Genomic DNA, 20,328 nt, shown 5'->3' with positions numbered 1-20,328 from the left:
CAGACAGACACACCATAAGAGTAGGTTCAACTCCGTATATTTATACTGTTCGGAAGAGTTCTGATCTTGTGTATAGGTGAGTCTCCACAACAATATAACATGGGTTCTTTAAGGGCAAAAATACTCATCATGGGGTAGAAGTATATGGCGATAGAGTGGGTGGCAGATTATTGGTCGGTAGTTATATTGGGTGGGTACCTCTTAACCGTCATTAATATGGTTTCTTTTTGTCAATAATAATGTTATATATGTTTCATACATATGTCTCAGTTTTTTCGTTATCATTTTGTGAATTTCCTTAACAATTACGGATATACCACATGAGGTATTGGTGCTTTCAAGTCTAAAATGCTTTGGGAACGTTTTGATTATTTTTGAGTAATTTGTATAGCTGTCGCTTCATGAATTCCTTGAAGGTTTTCTTTAATGTATTTTAATCATTCCGCATTTATGGCCTGCTCTTACGTTTTCAGCTTATATTCATCTAGAACTCTTTTATGTAGTTCGATTGTTCGGTTTTTATTCTTTATTAGATGTCCTTTTCGTAAAACTACTTTAATTATTTTCAAATTTATCGTATTCTTAACATTTTTTATGTGTATTGTCTCAGTCTTCACTCTATTGCGACGTTTTAGTTCTTCATGTTACTTGTTAAGACTTTCTGCTTTGTCACTTATATTTTTCTTTTATCCTTTTCTACTTACATTTATCTTATTTGCGGCTTTAGCTTTTTTTCAGTTTGTTTTTCTTATCGAGTTTCTCATTCGGATCCCGTTTGCCCACTCTTTTGATATCATTTTTTCTTTTCTTTTTTCGTCTCGTAATTACTGATTATCCCTCTATAAATAAATTTGTTTAATTCTCTTACATAATCTCTTGATATATGCTGAAGACCTCTGTCTACTTATGTTTCTAGTTTTACTGTTTGCATTTTTTTTCATTCTTAAGGGATGGACGTTCTGATTAAACCTCGTTCATAATATTTTTCATGCAATCAACATCTGTGATTTCGTAGTTAATAATCTCCGTTATTTATGTTGTTCCAATCTCCTATTTTTTCAGTTTAATGGTATTATGGCACACAAGTTGTCTTTCTTTCATTAATTTCAGCCCCGAAAATCATCCTCTTTTGAGCATTGCCTTGCTTTATCTGTAAATACTTGTTCCGTTGCATGTTAGTTAGTATACATATCATATAGAGTCTTCATAGATTTCAAGAAAACTCTTTATGTTGGGTTGCTTTTGTTATAGCAAAGAATGTCTCATCATAGGCGTCGTTACCTTTGAACACCATTTGTTTCTGTCGAGTTTTTTTCTCGTGTAATTTTATAACACTAAATATATGCTAAAATATTCCTAAGTTCCAGGATTTAAAAAAAAAATCCATTACTCTAATAAACAATCAACTTAAGAAATGGCCTATTCCATTAATCCATACTACGTTTCTGCCTATTATTCTTTTTTGAATGCATGTTGCTTAACCCTCCACGCATAATGCATACTTTCACTATTTTTCTTCTATTTTCAATCGGTCTACCTTTCTCTCTCTTTATATATATATATATATATATATATATATATATATATATATATATATATATATATATATATATATATATATAACATGGGTTCTTTAAGGGCAAAAATACTCATCATGGGGTAGAAGTATATGGCGATAGAGTGGGTGGCAGATTATTGGTCGGTAGTTATATTGGGTAGGTACCTCTTCACCGTCATTAATATGGTTTCTTTTTGTCAATAATAATGTTATATATGTTTCATATATATGTCTCAGTTTTTCGTTATCATTTTGTGAATTTCCTTAACAATTACGGATATATCACTTGAGGTCTTGGCGCTTTCAAGTCTAAAATGCTTTGGGAACGTTTTGATTATTTTTGAGTAATTTGTATAGCTGTTGCTTCATCAATTCCTTGAAGGTTTTCTTTAATATATATATATATATATATATATATATATATATATATATATATATATATATATATATATATATGATTGTTGAGCTGGATTAAATCCGACGATATGAAATAAAATGGAGGTGGAAGGACCTGGATACTCAACGTTTCGCCCGATTTATGCGGGCTTCTTCAAGAGGGATGGTCATTGACGAGAGAGTCGGAGGATTGGGGCTATATATAATGATGGGGGAGAGCAGCGTGTTTTCCTTATGTAAATTAGATGTCATATATACATGTATATACATTTTATAAGAGAAGAACTAATTAGAGTAAACTAGTGTAGTGGATTACGTCTAAAAGATAAAATATCGTAGAGATTAAAAATTGTGTTTGGAAATATAGCGGTGATAGATTAAATAAATAAAATGACACGAGATTACGAAAGAATCTTTTTTTTTGTTTTAAGATTAGAAATAATTGAATTGGGATAAAATAGCGCAGTAACTTAAAAGATGGTATCTAAAAATAAGAATAGGAGGTGATAAAATGGAGTCTAAAAATAGATAATGATAAAATACAGTAAATAAGTAAAATAAAAATAAAATTAAGTGAAATTAAGAATTTTTTTTTTCGCGTTTAACCGGTGTCTAAGTGGTTTTCTTTAATAATTATTTTCGACAGAAAATTTTACGTGTTAGATCCCTAATTGTTAAAGAGTTTAGTTTTGTTAATTGAATGCCTGTCTTCTTTAGGTTCTTATAGATTGTGTCGTTGTTTTTATTAGTTGGTAATGTTAATTGTGGGATCTAACACGTAAAATTATAACTAATACCAACATTAACACCAAAACCGGAATATATTCCATACCCTGCCTTGATTGTGGAAGAATATACGTAGGAGAAACTCAACGTAATTTAAATAAAAGAATATATGAACACAAAAGAGATGTAAAAAACAACAATACACTCAACGCCATATTTTGTCACATCATGGAAAACGACCACCATTTTGATTTTAACAAAGCAACTTTCCTTAAACACATAAATAACAGATCCACACGACGTTTAATTGAGTCAGCTATAATCTCCCATTCCAGCAATATAATTAAGCAAAGAAAAGATTTTTTCCACGTTGCTCCCTTTCTGTCGAAAATAATTATTAAAGAAAACCACTTAGACACCGGTTAAACGCGAAAAAAAAAAAATTCGCTATATAATTATATATTAGACATGAAAGTGCTGCTGTGGAATTTCCACAGGTCTCGCTAGTTCTTCTTCTTCTTCTTCTTCTTCTTCTTCTTCTACTACTACTACTTCCTCTTTTTCTTCTACTTCTACTTCTACTACTACTACTACTATTACTTCCTTTTTATCTTCTTCTCCTTCTTCTTCATTATTATTATTATTATTATTATTATTATTATTATTATTATTATTATAGGTGGTGCATTTATTGTTGTTCTTATTTGTCGCGATTACAGTTCTTGCTCTCGTATTTTTGTGTATTTGCTCTTATAAATTTGAATGCTATTAATAAGTATTTTGGAACAAAAAATATAGCAATAACACAGGAGCAGTAATATGGAAAAGATAATAATTATTAATTTTTTCCGATTAAACTAGAGTTTGAAAATTTAACGTAATAACTATTAGGAATGTGTTGTAGTTTTGTTACAGACAGAAGATAATTGATTTCAATTGTTGCAATAACAAATCTTTTCATATAAGGCATATGAAACGAATTTTGAAATCCTGTTTATTAGTGCATCACAAGTTTGTGTCGAACTTCAAAAAATGTTTTGTCTTGTCCAGACTTTCAAAACTGGTTATTATGATCGAGAGACCATTACGGTTGGAGAAACCAGCACTAAACCTGAGCTGGTGCGTGAACTGCAAATAAATCGAAGGCAAGTTGGCAGAAATCGCACGCCATGAATAAATAGATTTCAACATGGACGGCAATGGTAAAGACGATATTGAATCAATTTGTCATATTGGTTAATGGGGTCGAGTCAATTCCAAGGAAATGTGATCTACAAATGGACAAACGAAAAGAGAGTCGACTAAAAAACACCTTTCCACATATATCATCGCATTTGTATTACAGAAAACTTCAGTGAGTGCATGAATTATGTCCAGTTACACACACAAAAACAATAACACACACACATATATATACGTATCTGTGTGTAAACCTATCTAATATATAATTAAAAATCAGTAGATTAGAAAGTTCAAGACATATATATATATATATATATATATATATATATATATATATACATATATATATATATTGTATTTTGTGTACGGAAAGTTGTTAGATGAGACAAGTCATTGGTACCGTCGGTTTCAAGCCAAATAATTAGGGCCGTTTTAGATATCCATATCAAGATCTCTTCAGCCAATACTCATGTATGAGTAGATGAGTATTGGCTGAAGAGAGCTTGATATGGATGTCTAAAACGGTCTTAATTATCGGGCTTGAAACCGACGGTACCAATGACTTATCTCATCTAACCTCTTTCTGTAGACAAAATACAAAATATAAATACGCCCTTATTTTTCGGATTTTCCATTTTAATTGACCACTCCGCTGGATTTCTTTTTCCAAAAAATAACTAATCAAACACACACACACACACACACACACACACACACACACACACATATATATATATATATATATATATAACTACTTCATTTAATCACATAAATTAATATACGAAAGTATAAATTTATGCGTAAACTTTAAGTATTTACTTCAACAGTGCCCAATACGTAGGTAGGGCAAGGTAGTAAGTTCTAAAATATATATGGCGATTAAGCTACACAGAATATTCCGCGTTTCATCCACGCTAGGATTCATCAGGCTTATGAATCCTAGCGTGGATGAAACGCGGAATATTCTGTGTAGCTTAATCGCCATATATATTTTATAACTTACTGTATATATATATATATATATATATATATATATATATATATATATATATATATATATATATATAACGTTTGAATAATAATATGCGGAAAACCCCTAAACCCCTATCGCCAAAAAACTCCTCAGTAATTAATCGTTAGTATATAACATAGACAAACAAGTGCAACATGCATGGTCCCCCGTTAGTGCCCAGTGAAGGAGGCATAACAAAATGCCCCCCATTTAGCCCCCAAAGTCCCAGGTGACCTCAAATCCCGGTGAAAATTAACAAAGTGTTTAATTTTAGGCCTTAACATATGTAAATTTGAGTTCTGTAACATGTAAAAAAAGAAATGACTAAGATTTTCGACCACCATAATTCGTCCTCAGGCGAGTGATGGAAAATAATAAAAATAAGGCAATGAATTGAATAGAAAGACGATTAAAATCGTTTAAAATCGTTTACATTACTTAAAAGCAGTTAAGAGTGCCCTCCGGTTCGTATTGAGCTTGATTAATGGTTGTTTTTTTTTAATACGGATTAACAAGGCTTCAATAATTGGGAGGCGTACATCACAGTGTGAAACAGCTAAAATCACAGTGTTTTTTTTTATTAGTGTGTACCTAAATTCGGCTTTGGGGTTGTCGTGTGCTGTGAGGTGCTGATAAATGTAGCTATTCGGGGAGATAGGTAACATGTTAGTTGACAAGAGATGCTGGTTCGAGTCATGCCAATGTACGTGTTATTTTTGGAGACACATTCTCCTATTAGACATTTAAAGACGTACTCATTATTTCAAGTTTTGAGTATAGTGTGGTCGGATGTAGGGTAATTGTCTTTCTTTTTTGATAATTGGCTTTAAAAAAATCTTTTTAATAAATAATAATTTTATGTTTTAGTTTTTTTTTTCTATAGTGAAACTATGTTTATTATTTTTGTATCATTTTTTTTGTCTATTTTATAATTCGCCAGCATCTGGTTACAATAAAATATGCTAATATTATTATTATTATTATTATTATTATTATTATTATTATTATTATTATTAGTAGTAGTAGTAGTAGTTGTAGTAGTTGTAGTAGTAGTAGTATTTTATTAACGGCGGTTAAAGTGTGTTTAATCTGTTGGTCAACGATGTAATTTGGGAAGTTATTAATTAGGGTTTGTGTTTTGATAGAAAGTGCCTTATAGAATATTTCATTAGTGGAAGAACTACTGTTGCCTCTGTAGATAGTATTTTTCACTATTGCAATTTAATATCCGTCGGGGCATTCGCTTTTATAATTGAGGAGACATGCTTCTTTACTGTCAGAGCCCATTGGAACACCATATGCCTGGATATATAAGGTGTCATTGGGGCGATAAAATGCTACCCTACATATCCAGGTCGACGGCCTTTCAATGGGCCCCGCTTTTTAATATCATACTTAAACCATCCATGCACATTAGGTACGTTGATGATATACTTTTATTAACGAAAAACTTAGACGAATTAACAAAAATTAAAATTCACTTTAAAAAATTCTGTACTAAATTTCACATATGAAATAAATATAAATAACAATATTTTCTTCCTTGATATGGAAATTAAAGCTTACATCGATAAATTTATTACCTACCCATACAAAAACCTGTCAGTAAAGAATCATGTCTCCTTAATTAGAAAACCGAATGGCCGACAGATATAAAATGCCCCGATGGATATAAAATGTCTCGATGATAATAAAATGCCCGCATAGATATAAAATGCCTCGATATATATAAAATGGTAGGATAGATATAAAATGCCCGATAGATAAAAAATATTCCGATAAATATAAAATTGGCTGATAAATATAAAATAACCCGGAAGATATAAAAAAGCCCCGATAAATATAAAATGGGCCGATAGATATAAAATGTCTCGATAGATATAAAATGCCCCAATAGATATAAAATAGCTAAATGGGTCGATAGAAATAAAATGCCCCGATAGATATAAAATGGCTCGATAAACATAAAATGCCCCTATAGATATAAAATGGCTCTCGATAGATATTAAATGTCACGATAAATATAAAATGGCCCGATCTATATAACATGCCTCGATAGATATAAAATGCCCCAATAGATAAAAAAATGCCTCGATAGATATACAATGCCCCGATAAATAAAAAATGCCCGATTGATATAAAATTCTCCGATAGATATAAAATGCCTCGATAGATATAAACTGCCCCAATAGATATCAAATGGCTCGATGAATATAAAATGCCCCAATAGATATGAAATACCTCGATAGATATAGAATGCATCGAAAGATATAAAATGGCCCGATGGATATAAAATGCACCGATAGATATAAAATGGCTCAATAGATATAAAATGCTTTAATATATATAAAATGCCTCGATAGATATAAAATGCCCCAATAGATATAAAATGCCTTCATAGATATAAAATGCCCCGATAGATACATAATGCCCCGAAAGATATAAAATGCCCCGAATGATATAAAATAGCCCGATCGATAAAAAATACCTCGATAGTTATAAAATGCCCCAATAAATATAAAATGGCTCGATAGATATAAAATGCTCTAATATATATAAACTGCATCGATAGATATAAAATGTCTCGATAGATATAAAATGTCTCGATAGATATAAAATGTATCGATAGATATAAAATGTATCGATAGATATAAAATGCCCCAATAGATATAAAATGCCTCGATCGATATAAAATGCCCCAATGCTCGATGCGCTGATAGATATAAAATGTCCATAGTCAAACATCTCATCTAAATCATCAATATTCCTGCAGTTGCAAAGTGAATCTTCTCCAATGTTTTATTTTATAAACCTCCTTCATTCGTCTCTCGTTTTATTTTTGCACTGTTAGAACTTAAGAATAATGTTTAATGCATCCGGTGAAAACATAAGATCACGGACTTGCCCACCTGTTAACGAAACAGGTGTAATCGAAAAGTTTTACGGTAGAATAAAGGAGAATTAAAAAAAAAACTGTATGTCTGAGTTTTAGGAAAATTTCGGACTATATATATATATATATATATATATATATATATATATATATATATATATATACATATACATATATATACATGTATGTATATATATATGTATATATATCTATATATAGGTATATATATGCATATATATCATATATATGTATATATATATCACATACTCTCACTTTATACAACATATATATATATATATATATATATATATATATATATATATATATATATATATATATATATAAGACTATGGTCAGAGACTCGGAGAGCGTTAAGAAGTGATTCCTGAAAAAAAGGAAACGTTGTTAGAAGTAACAAAAAAACATTACCTAGGAAAATGGTAGGGAGTTATTAACTAAGCCGCACAAATCCACTAGGGTGAATAGTCGAAAGTAAGTTCGGTTGTGAGCTGGGAGCGAATCAAATGGCGAATCATTATTCGCTTAAACTAAGACAAAAACCGGACATCGGATTTCCAATCGTGAGACAAGATCACCGGGAGTTTATTTTGACAATGGAACGATTCGGGGCAGATAAAATACAGCTTTAGCAGATGTGAGGTGAGCTCAACCGAACGGCAGTGATAAGTTCGTCAAACAAATTATTTTATCTGAGTCTTAGTTGATACACTGAACTCAAAATGAGAATGTTAGTGATCGGAGTGTGTTTTCCATGAAGGTGTCACACACAGAGTACAATTGATCAACACACTGTGTGTCGAAGTTTTTTTTTTTGTGAGTTTGCATTATTTTTCATACTCGTAAAGCCGTTTTCGTGCCCTCGGCGATTGCTGAGAGAAAACATTCAGAAAAAGAGGACCAAACAGGAAACCTCGGCACACAAGAACACGTACTTATTTATTAGAGAAAATCTTGTAATTTGCATGGAAATATTAATTTTCATTTCACATATAAAATTTTCTCATTCAATTATTGACTAGAAAATATCAACGCGTTGGACTAAAGTCTTTAAGAATCTTGATAACTTATTGCAATCAACAACCTATGATGTTTACTACTAATCGATCGCATACATTGGCTTTTATAAATATTACATTTTCCATTGGACCAAAACTATAATTTACTAAAACTTAAGGAACGGTGTAATTCACTAGAATTCTATAATTTTGATTTTTCCTCGTTTAAATAGCGTTTTCAATATCCAGAACTGACAAAACAGGACAGAAATCACAGCAAACAGCGAAATACTAAAGGAAAATCCAAATTAAGAAAGACAAACGCTTTTTTAAAAACACGATCCTCAACATTACACATACATCTTAAGTTTTGGCAGAGTGTTGCCATTATAAACATGTGAAATTTTGGATCCTTTCTTTAATGTGAAGCTTATAACGTGTTTATTTACTCGTATCTCTTTAAAATCTGCAATTGTACATCCTTATTTCTCATAGGCAGGGATTTCAACACATTTAAAAGCGTTTAGTGAATTGCCTTTCCCCTCTTCAATTTCTAATCTTAACCTTAAATTAAATAGCTAAAATAATACTAAGAGAAACCGGAAGAAAATAAGAAAAAATAAAGGGAAAATATAACCCTATACTACACTTCTAAAAACGACAAATACATACCAATATCGTACGGCTCCACACAAAATAAATACGGGGGCCAGAGAGTCCGGAAAGTCCGAGGAATCACTGCTGTCCTTTAGTATCCTTCTGTGATCTAATAATTCTATTAAGGAATAGTCAGTCCATTACCAGAAACGGCAAACCAATGAGAGACAACTGTTATGAAAAGGCAAAGTAGTTCGAAACAGATATTTAAAGAATCTGAGAGTATTGTTTATTTTAGTAAACTCTTCGTTCAAAAAAAAATCAGCGGACATTATTTTTTGCTAGTAAACGCTGACTTGTTATGAGTCACTCGAGAAATTCTAATGAGTAAATAATAATAATAATAATAATAATAATAATAATAATAATAATAATAATAATAATAAAGAATGGGAGAAATTGGAATCAGAGGAATTACTGGAAAAATACAACGAACAACAATAATGAAAAACGGCTGAAATATTAAGGAAAACTTTTAAATGTGGAGACTAACACAGACGAACCAAAAGAGTAGACCAGACAAACTGCCACTGAGACAAAACATGAACCACTACATGGAACCAAGAACATTGAAGCTGCATAAATATAAGTTGTTTTACACCACCTCATCCCCCATTACCACATCACTGCCCCCCCAAAAAGAGTGAAACCAAATAGCCAAGTAGTCAAGGAAATAGCAAAGACCGAGGAGTGAACACTGACCAAACCTCCACTGTATAAGTGCGCAGAGAACTGGGACCTGGAGAAGGCTTATTGCCACTCAAATTCCAGTAAAGACCAATGACCACTGTCAACGAGAAATCAAGGCAAGCAACTGTTGCGATAATGCAAATTTATTTGCAAATGTTATCGAAAGAGGTGGAGAGTACTGGAAAATCTAAGGAGACTTGTTGTCACTCAGCTTCCAGGGAACACCGAAAGCTGTATTCAATAAGATCTTTGATAACCTACGTGGAAGCTCCTTGGGGGCCAATAATAATAATAATAATAATAATAATAATAATAATAATAATAATAATAATAATAATAATAATAATGATAATAATAATGATAATAATAATAACAATAATAACAATAATAATAATAATAATAATAACAATAATAACAATAATAATAATAATAACAACAACAACAACAACAACAATAATAATAATAATAATAATAATAATAATAATAATAATCACCAATGTAATTGAAAACGCAATGAAAACATGGAGACTTGAACTGACAGCAGATGAACAACACACAACAGAAATTAACATACACAGAGGCATCTTCCAAGGAGACTCATTATCACCACTACTGTTCATCATAGCCATGATGCCCTTGAATAGTATTCTGAGAAAGAGCCAAGCCGGATACAAGTTCCCAAATACAGAGGAAAAAGTGAACCACCTGATGTACATGAACGATCTGAAACTTTTTGCAAGGACCGAAAAGGAGTTAGAGACACTAATTAACACTACCAGGATCTTCAGCCAAGATATCCAAATGGAATTTGGAATGGAAAAGTGCGCACTACTAGTTATAAAAAAGGGAAATCTGGAAACGACAGAAGGCATGGAACTATCCAACCAAACAGAAATTAGAGCATTAGGGGAACAAGACGACTATAAATACTTGGGAATTCTGGAAGCGGACACCATCAGAGCAACAGAAATGAAAGAGAAATTTGGAAAGGAATACCTCATGAGAACAAGAAAACTCCTGGAATCTATATTATATAGCAGACACCTAATAAAATGTATAAATACATGGGCAGTGTCACTAGTGAGATACTCTGGACCGTTTATAGGATGGACAAAAGAAGAACCGAGACAGGTCGACCAGAAAACAATGAAACTCATGACCATGCATAATGCACTACACCCAAAGGACGATATTGACAGACTCTACGTGAAAAGGGATAGACGGCGGGAGAGGACTGATCTGTATAGAAGACTGTGTGAAGGACACAAAAAAAAGAACTAGAAAAATACATAATGCAAAACACTGAAAGGATAATTATGGCAGCGAGAGATACGGAGAAAACCAACAAAACAGAAAACAGAGAGACAAATGACAAAACGAGAAAATAGAAATGGGAAGAGAAACAACTTCACGGAAGATTAATAAGAATGACAAAAGACGAGAATAACGAAAACACCTGGACATGGATGCGAAAAGGACATATAAACCGAGAAACTGAATCCCTAATAACTGCAGCACAAGAAAACACGATAAGAACCAACCATACCAAAGCAAAGATCGATAAAACACATGAAAAAAGCTAATGCGGACTCTGTGGGCAAAGAGACGAAACGATAAACCATATAGTAAGTGAATGTAGGAAACTGGCCCAAAAGGAATACAAAAACAGGCATAACCAAGTAGGGAGGGCGGTGCACTGGGAATTATGCAAACGGCTGCATTTTGAGCGTACAGATAAATGGTACAAGCATAAACCCGCAACAGCATTAAAAAACCGAGAACCACAAAATCCTATGGGACATGGACATACAGACGGACAAACCCATACAAGCAAGAAGACCCGATGCCGTAAAAATTAACAAGAAAAAGAAATCCTGTCAAATCGTAGACTTTGTTGTCCCAGCTGACCACAGGGTGACTATGAAAGAAAAAGAGAAACGAAGCAAATACACAGAACTAGTCAGAGAGTTAAAAGGGGTTTGGATGATGAAGAAAATCAAAATAGTCCCGATAATAGTAAGAGCACTAGGAACAACCCCGAAAAACCTGGGAAAAAGAATGGCAGAAATTGGAATCAGAGGAATAGCTGCAAAAATACAACGCCTAACAATAAGGAAAATGGCTGAAATATCAAGAAAAACCGTTGAATTCGGAGAATAACACAAGATAATATAACGAAGAAGCGTTACAGGGAATGAAGAACACCGAAGCTGCAGATCTACATGTTCTACACCCCCCATCATGCATCTCTCTATTGTTTCACCACCGTTCCCTCCCCCACCCAAAAGTGATACCAAAGAACCGAGAAGGGTAAAGGAGGATGGAAAAAACAAGGAGGGAGCACTGGCCAGATTTCCGCCGGACAAATGCGAAGAGAACTGGGATCTTGGGGAGGCTTAATGCCACTCAAATTCCAGTATAAACCAATGGCAACTGCCAGCGAGAAATCAATGGTAAGATGCTGTTGCGATGATGTTATCGAAGGAGGAGGAGAGAGCTGGACGTCTGGTAAATAGTAAACAACTGATAATCCCTCTAAAATATTACTGGTGTTATAGTGAATTCGAGAGAGCAAGTGATTGCAGGTGATTGAATGACTTACTGACTAAATAGTTTTCTAACGAATGATAAAAATATTTTTTCTTTTTGTATAGTTTTAAAGGTAAAAACTTCCAATACCATATATATATATATATATATATACACACACACACACACACACACACACACACATATATATATATATATATATATATATATTTGGCCGGTTTTACATCTGCAATCTCCATTTTAGTGTATAAGTTTACCTATAAATATAATATATCCATCTACTTATACATTTATATTCTGTATGTATGTTTACTTATATTTTACTATGTGCATTTACATACGCATTTACTTACCTTATTCCGGAACTTGTAGATACCAGCCATCTTCTCCCCTTAAACTTTCCCCTTTTAACTCTTTATTTATTTATGTATTTGGTCACTTATTTACTTATATATGTGTGTATATGTATGTGTATGTTGCGTATATATATATGTATGTATGCGTGTAATTGTATGTGTAACATATATATGCATGTATATATATGCATGTGGATGTATATATATATATACATACATATATATTTATTTAACTAATAATTCCTCACAATTCATTGGCTTCTTTTTATGACTCCCGCTGATAATTTAATTCTAAAGTAATAGCTTATCTATTTCAGTTGACTCCTTTATTTGCTTTAAATTAGGCTCTACATCAACGACACCCTGTCTGGGTCATTTTGACATTGCCTTTTCTATACTAAAAATTACTCAATCACCATTCAATTATTTTTTTTTCGTCTTCTTTACTCACTTTTCTTAAATTAGCCTTGGCAGCCGCGTTTTAAAATCTCTCCATTTCTTCTTTCTACGCACAATTTATCTTTCTTTTAATGATATTATTTTAACTCATTCCCGTTTTTTCTTTGTACCCATTTGTGAATTATTCTACGGAATTCTGCCTTTTGTATTACTTTCAACCATCTTCCATGAACGCGATTCCTTTGGATGTTACTGTAGAAATGGGGATTTAATCCACGTTTTTTTTGGATTTTACCGTTATTGGATATTTTACTCTTCACCAGACCATCCTTTTACGTGAAATCACCTTTTCCTCACCCTATTCCCTCTGCTTCACTATGTTTTACCAAGATCTATGACTTAATTGTAGTTTCATTACATACTTTTGCAAGGAAAATACGATCCCGCATGTTGCTAATCCCTACCCTCTGATGAGAAGGATTAAAGACTATCCACTTATTTTGATTAAAGACTATCCACTTATTTTGATTAAAGACTATCCACTTGGTTTGTGCTTGCTTCTTAAAATTAAATGTGTTTTTAACTCTTTTTCAAAGTGCTTTTTAACATGCTTTATTAATTACTTGTTCTTATATATAGCCAAATTTTCCGCCCAAAACCCATTAAAAAGCTTGTTCTATGTCTGCATATATTTTATGTAAAATGTCAAATGTTTAGACCAAAAATTAATTTGGTAGAGACCGCATAGGTCATTTTTTCTAAAACTTTTACCTCAATTTTGGCCACTTAACAATTTTTGTTTCGAACTCAAATCAAATTAAAACGTTCGATCCATGTCGAAGTAAACTACATCTAAAATTTCAAGTGTTTAGACCGAAAATTGGCGGAGGAATTTGGTAGAGTTTTCAGAGATCAAATCGTTTAACTTTGACCGCTTTGACAGTAAAGATTTTTGCCGATAACCAATTAAAGATATTTTTCTAAATCTCAATACCCCTTATGTTAAATATCGAGTCTGTAAACTGAAAATTGACAGAGTAGTTCTGTAGGGAAATGTACATACACAGACAGACGCACACAGACAGTTTTCACTTTCATAAATATATAGATAAGAGACTGGAATTGACAGTGGGATAATAACACCTTACAGATATTAGAATACAAAAGCACTATTTCCAGAAAGATTCCATGGCTCAACTACTTTTATCCAAGCTATGATGTATCAACCTAGCATATACAAGAAATGCAATTCAGGATAAAAATGTACAGATAAAAAGTAAAATAGCATACTTTGTATAAGTGTTAACATACACAATTGTTTAGCAACAAAAAGCAGCTTGCAATAATAATAATAATAAGCACCGCTAGAATTTTTAATTTATATATTATGAGGTGCTTTCAGTAAGTTTCTAGTCTTGTTGTAAAGGCACTTAAAATTGTTGTAGACACTTGACAATTCAGTATGTTATTATTATACATCTTATGGGATGACTGACGAATTTTTATGATTTTAGATTCAAATTACCATCTATAACAGACATAAGAAATATACCCTACTAAAGCCTTATTGTCACAGGAGGTAAATTTAAAAAAATGCTATCTGGATGCGAGGACACTTTAGAAGAACTATATGCAATTCTGTTTTGAACTTAGGTAAAATTCGACAAAAAACGTATGGAATGCTTCAAACTGATTTTCTTGATGGAATTTAAGTGGCATAAGAGATCCAAGAAGGCAGGGGTTCTATGAAGGATGATGAGAGGTGTGGGAGGAGTAAGAAAGTCAGAACACCAGAATTGATTGGCCAAATAAAGAATTTTATGAATAAGAACCGCCATGCGTTTATAGGAAAAATAAATGCACATTTTGATGTCAGTGTGGGAACTGTACCCACAATTATTCGCGAGGAACCAAAGCTGCGGGAGGTGTGCGTGAAATCAGTCCCAAACGTTTTCAGAGAAGATCAGAAATAAGTCGTTGTCATGAACATTAAGACAGTTCCTTACCCTTCCTATAGTCCAGGCCTTGATGCCTGAGAATTGTTCTTATTCCTAAACTCAAAGAAAACCATCGAGGCTGTCGTTATGAGACAACTGAGGGCATGGAAGATGCTGTATCGAGGGCTAATGACTCACTCACACAAGAGAACTTCCATGGGGACCTTCCAGAAGTTGTTGGAACCGCACGACCAGTGATTAGAAGCCAGAGGAAATTATCTTCGAAGATGATTAGATTTTCTGGTGTATGCTATCAATAAAAGTCCCTTCTCCTAAAATTGGAAACGTATTGAAGGCACTTAATAGTATTTAATTCGGAAAGAAAACATGACGAATATTAACCATTGTGTGTGTTTAATTTAAATAATTGGAAAATAACAGAAATGCAAGTCCAGTCAGGGTTGACTCGTGATTCGTTTTTACTTGACTGTTAAAATTGATAGTAACATCCCATGCTTAGAGTAGAGAGTGTGTGAGAGAAATGTGGGAGGACTATTATTTATTAATAGGTGATTTAACCCTGGCGCTACGATGGTATTTTTACAAATATTGCCTACGATGGGTGTAAATTTTTTTTACATCACATAAAACAATACACACAATCAAACAGGAATTTCAAGCATGGGTTTCATTCATTGATTAATGCATTTAAAGCAAAGAAGAATTCCATAGTCCTTGTAGATATCATTGTTGTTTGTTATAGACAAACTAGGTGTTAAAAAATTAACAGCCAGCGTAGCCTAAGGGTTAATGATTTTTTTTTTTAATTTAAAGGAAATGGAAAATCCGTTTTCTCATAACATGTTTTATTTTTCATATTATAATAAAAATATGATTTTACTTTAAAACTACTTCAAAAATAAACAATCAACATTAAATTGTAAAAGTAGTTTACACAAAATATTGTTTTACTTTGAACCTTTATCATTTACTAGTATTTCAGCCCGGCGTTGCCCGGGTGTTTTGAGGTGTATGTTGAGCAAAAACAAAAAACAAAATAGAAAAAAGCGGTTAATTTTTTAAACTTTGACCTCTATTATAACCTCTTAATATTTATTGCTTGGCGCTCAAATCAAGTTATTGTTAGATCTATTTCCAAGGAACCTATATCTAAAATTTCAAATGTTTATACCCAAAATTGGCGGAGGAGTTTGGTAGAGTTCTCAAAGGTCAAATCATTGAACTTTGACCCATTTAACAGCCAAATTTCTGGCCGAAAACGGATTACAAATATTTTCCAAAATATCAGTACACTGTATATCAAATTTTGAGTCTGCAGACTGAAAATTGACAGAGTTATTGCATAGGGAAATGTACACATACACACAGACACACAGACAAACACACAGGCACGTTCACTTTTATAGATATATAGATTATCTATTTATCTGCTTCTGCTATTATATAAAAGGATCTTCGTTTGTGTGTCTGTGCCTCCGTGTGTCCGTGTGTCTGTGTGTCTGTAAGTTCGTTTCCTATGGACTCGAAAACGGCTAAAGCAATTTTTATGAAATTTCACAGGAAGTTATTTAATACGCCTGGCAGTATTCTTTGATAGGTTTTGTGTCGGAATGTCTTCGATAAGTGTCGATAATCGAAATAATCCGACGAAAGAAAGGAACAGGCGATTTTGACAAAAATCAACATCTTACACAGCCGTATGTCACAAATGCATTTGAGAAGTTTTATTACCACGCAAGCCGAAAAAGCCTAACATATAAAATCAACAGTATACATGACAGGGGCGCGTTAGAAATGAAAATTTCTGTTTAGATCAGAACTGAAGAATGATATTGACTTTTGTATATTAAACTTTAATGCAAGCCATTATATATAAAAATAATTTCATAAAATTAACAGTAGGTTGATCCGAACACTTAGGACAGATATGCTTGTTGACGATTCGTCCACACCTTGCCAACGATTTAATTGTGCTTAACGTCTCCGACGTTTCTTTGCTTAAGACTTTTAGTACTGTGTTTGGAAAGCAGAGCTCCGCCATGCACTAAATGTTTTATGACATGAGAAGAATTCTTACACACGAAAAGTGATTGCCAATTTTATTAACACAAACTTTAATTATCTACATGTTTATCTATAAAAAGTGGGAATGTGTGTGTATGTATGGGGACAAGTTTTAACCTATACTCTCAACGAATTATTGGTCTATAAACTTTAAAGTTAGTATATAGGGTATTCAAACACGTAGAACATTTTTTAATCAGCTTTCATCTGGAAAAAAGTGCCGGTAAAGAGTGCGGTTCATCGGATTTTTATCTGTCTGTCAACTGTTTCACTAATGCGCATGCGTGAATAGTTCGCGTTACTGATTCCTTACGTTTAGAGTAAGTAGGTTTGAAAACAGTTTTTAAAAATCGAGTAAAACTGCTTTTTTGCTATATTGGGTACAATATAAAAATTGTTTTTTTTTTTTTTTTTTTTTACACAGTGATCACCACTTATCAAGGCCCGGAAGCCACTCAGGGATAAGGGTTATTGCAAGTACATCACGTTAGTGAGGAGATTTTATGAAGTGTTTTATTAGGGGGGCGGTTCATAAGGAATTTGTTAACATTAGACTTAAAGACATCCAAGTTGTAGTCCGGAGGGAAGCAGGCAGACGGAACAGAGTTCCACAGGCGTGCAGTTCTAAGAAAGAAGCTTTGTTCATGAAATCCGCGTTTTGATTTAGGCACAGATATAGAGTGGGGGAAATTTTTCACAGTGGATTCAGCTAGACGGGTGATTTTCGTGAAAGTTTGGCGAGGGGGGACCAGGGATTGGAGTTCAGACGAGCACCTGCCATGAAAATAACGATAAAACAAGGATAGGCTCGCAACGTCTCTTCTGTGGGAGAGGGGTTGCAGGGTAGAGAAAAGGGCATCCCCCACTAAACCACGAAGTCTATTTTGTACTCTGTCAAGGCATGATAGGCTGTTTTTAGCAGCTCCTGCCCAGATATGGCAACAGTATTCCATCCTTGGCCGTACTTGGCTTTTATATAGATAGAGAATTGCATCAGTAGTGAGATATCTTCTGGAGCGGTAGAAGGATCCCACCATCTTTCCTGCGACCTTGGCAACAGACTTGATGTACGTGTTCCATTTCAGATCAGGAGTAAAGGTCAAACCCAGAAGCTTGTCAAAACACGGGGCCTCACCCAGACGAGAGCCATCCATCACAATTGATGCCAGCTGGGGATCAGAGCGTTGATGATGTAAGGATAGGAGTTTGGTTTTGGATGCATTAAAGGTAACTAGCCACATCTTCCCCCACTGAACCACGCGCTCGAGATCAGAGGAGAGAGAATCCGAGAGAACTTCGTCATTTACAGCCTTTGATGTGTTGCTGTAGATGGTCGTGTCATCAGCATAGATGTCAACGAATGATTTAAGTATGTGTTTAGGGAGGTCATTGATGTAGATCAGGAAGAGAGTTGGGCCGAGGATTGACCCCTGAGGGACTCCAGCATTTACATTGCAGGCCTCCGATTTTTGTCCATCTACCACTACTCTTATGAGCCTATCGGAGAGAAATGATTTAATGATTGAGAAAACATTTCCAGTTATACCGTAGCTGGAAATCTTGTGAAGTAGACCCTTATGCCATACTTTGTCAAAGGCCTTTGATATGTCAAGAGCAATTGCCCTAGAAAGGAAGCCTTTGTCAAGAGATTCACTAATCCTGTGGGATATAACCGTCAGCAGTAGATCTTGCAGAGCGGAAACCATATTGTGTGTCACTAAGAAGGTTGTTTCTGCTGAGGTGGTTGACTATTTCTCTATTTAATATTGATTCCAATTGATGATTGACTCTAGTAATAATAAATGCGCAATCTGCATAAATTAGATATCATGTTTATGCGTATTTTACGACCGGGTTACGCCGGGCGGCTTGCTAGTAATAAATAGAATCAATAGGGATTATTCAGAGTATTCACCAGTTAGTTTGACAGACCCGCACAAATCGTTTGTAAATATTGAAATGTATTTAGCATTATACCAAATCTATTCTTCCAAAAGATTAACTCAGTTTACCACACTACAAAAATACAAACACCTGACAGTATCCTATGTCTCTATTAGTTAGAATTAACCAATGCATATAATATTGTTGTTACATGTGTACCGATACATCAACCAGTATTGAACAGGGTCTAAAAAAATGTCTTTAATGTGAAAGATCGCACACTATCAAGCAAGATCAGATCCAACCCCTGTGCAATCGCAACAATGTTTCATCGCTTTACAAATCCTTCATTTGAATGTGCTCCGACGAACTCGTAGAACTGGTCCACCCTCAGGGTAAATATTTCCACTTGACCCTAAAAGTTACACAATCCCTACTCTATCACGGTAGAGGTCCTTTGATGGTAGTTTTTTTTTTTACTGCAATCGTTTCTTCACTCGAATTGCCATATGTTGGAATTCCTCCATGTGCGTTTCCTACCACTGTATATACGTGCAAAAGCTTAATTATGATGTGGGCAGACATGTCGCTGCTCAACTCTCTTCTTAGAGTGTTTTCTTTTAGTCATGATCTTAATTCAAAGTATCCCCTTAAGACTCAATGTCATGATAGAGAAAACGGTAATATATCAGAAGCAAAGGAATAAATCTAGTCTTCCATAAGTTTGTGACGAATTTAAATTGTGTGGATACCCGGTAGGAAAGCAGACCCACTCTAGTATTTTGCCATCTTTGGGCATGACAGAGAATAGACTAAAATCCTAGACTAAAATCCTAGCCTAAAGATTAAGGAAACGTATTTTAGTTCACGAATTAGGTTCTACACAACAACGTCATCAAATGAAATTTAAATTTTTTATGAATTACATTTTCGGCGAGACGGGTAACATCGTTTTTAAAAACGGGTTGAAAGGTGATAACGTACGCA

The sequence above is a fragment of the Euprymna scolopes genome, chromosome 10 (genome assembly GCF_053919585.1).
Source record: "Euprymna scolopes isolate OS-2025 chromosome 10, ASM5391958v1, whole genome shotgun sequence".
In the NCBI taxonomy this organism is placed as follows: Eukaryota; Metazoa; Mollusca; class Cephalopoda; order Sepiida; family Sepiolidae; genus Euprymna; species Euprymna scolopes.
This window is presented reverse-complemented; position numbering follows the sequence as displayed.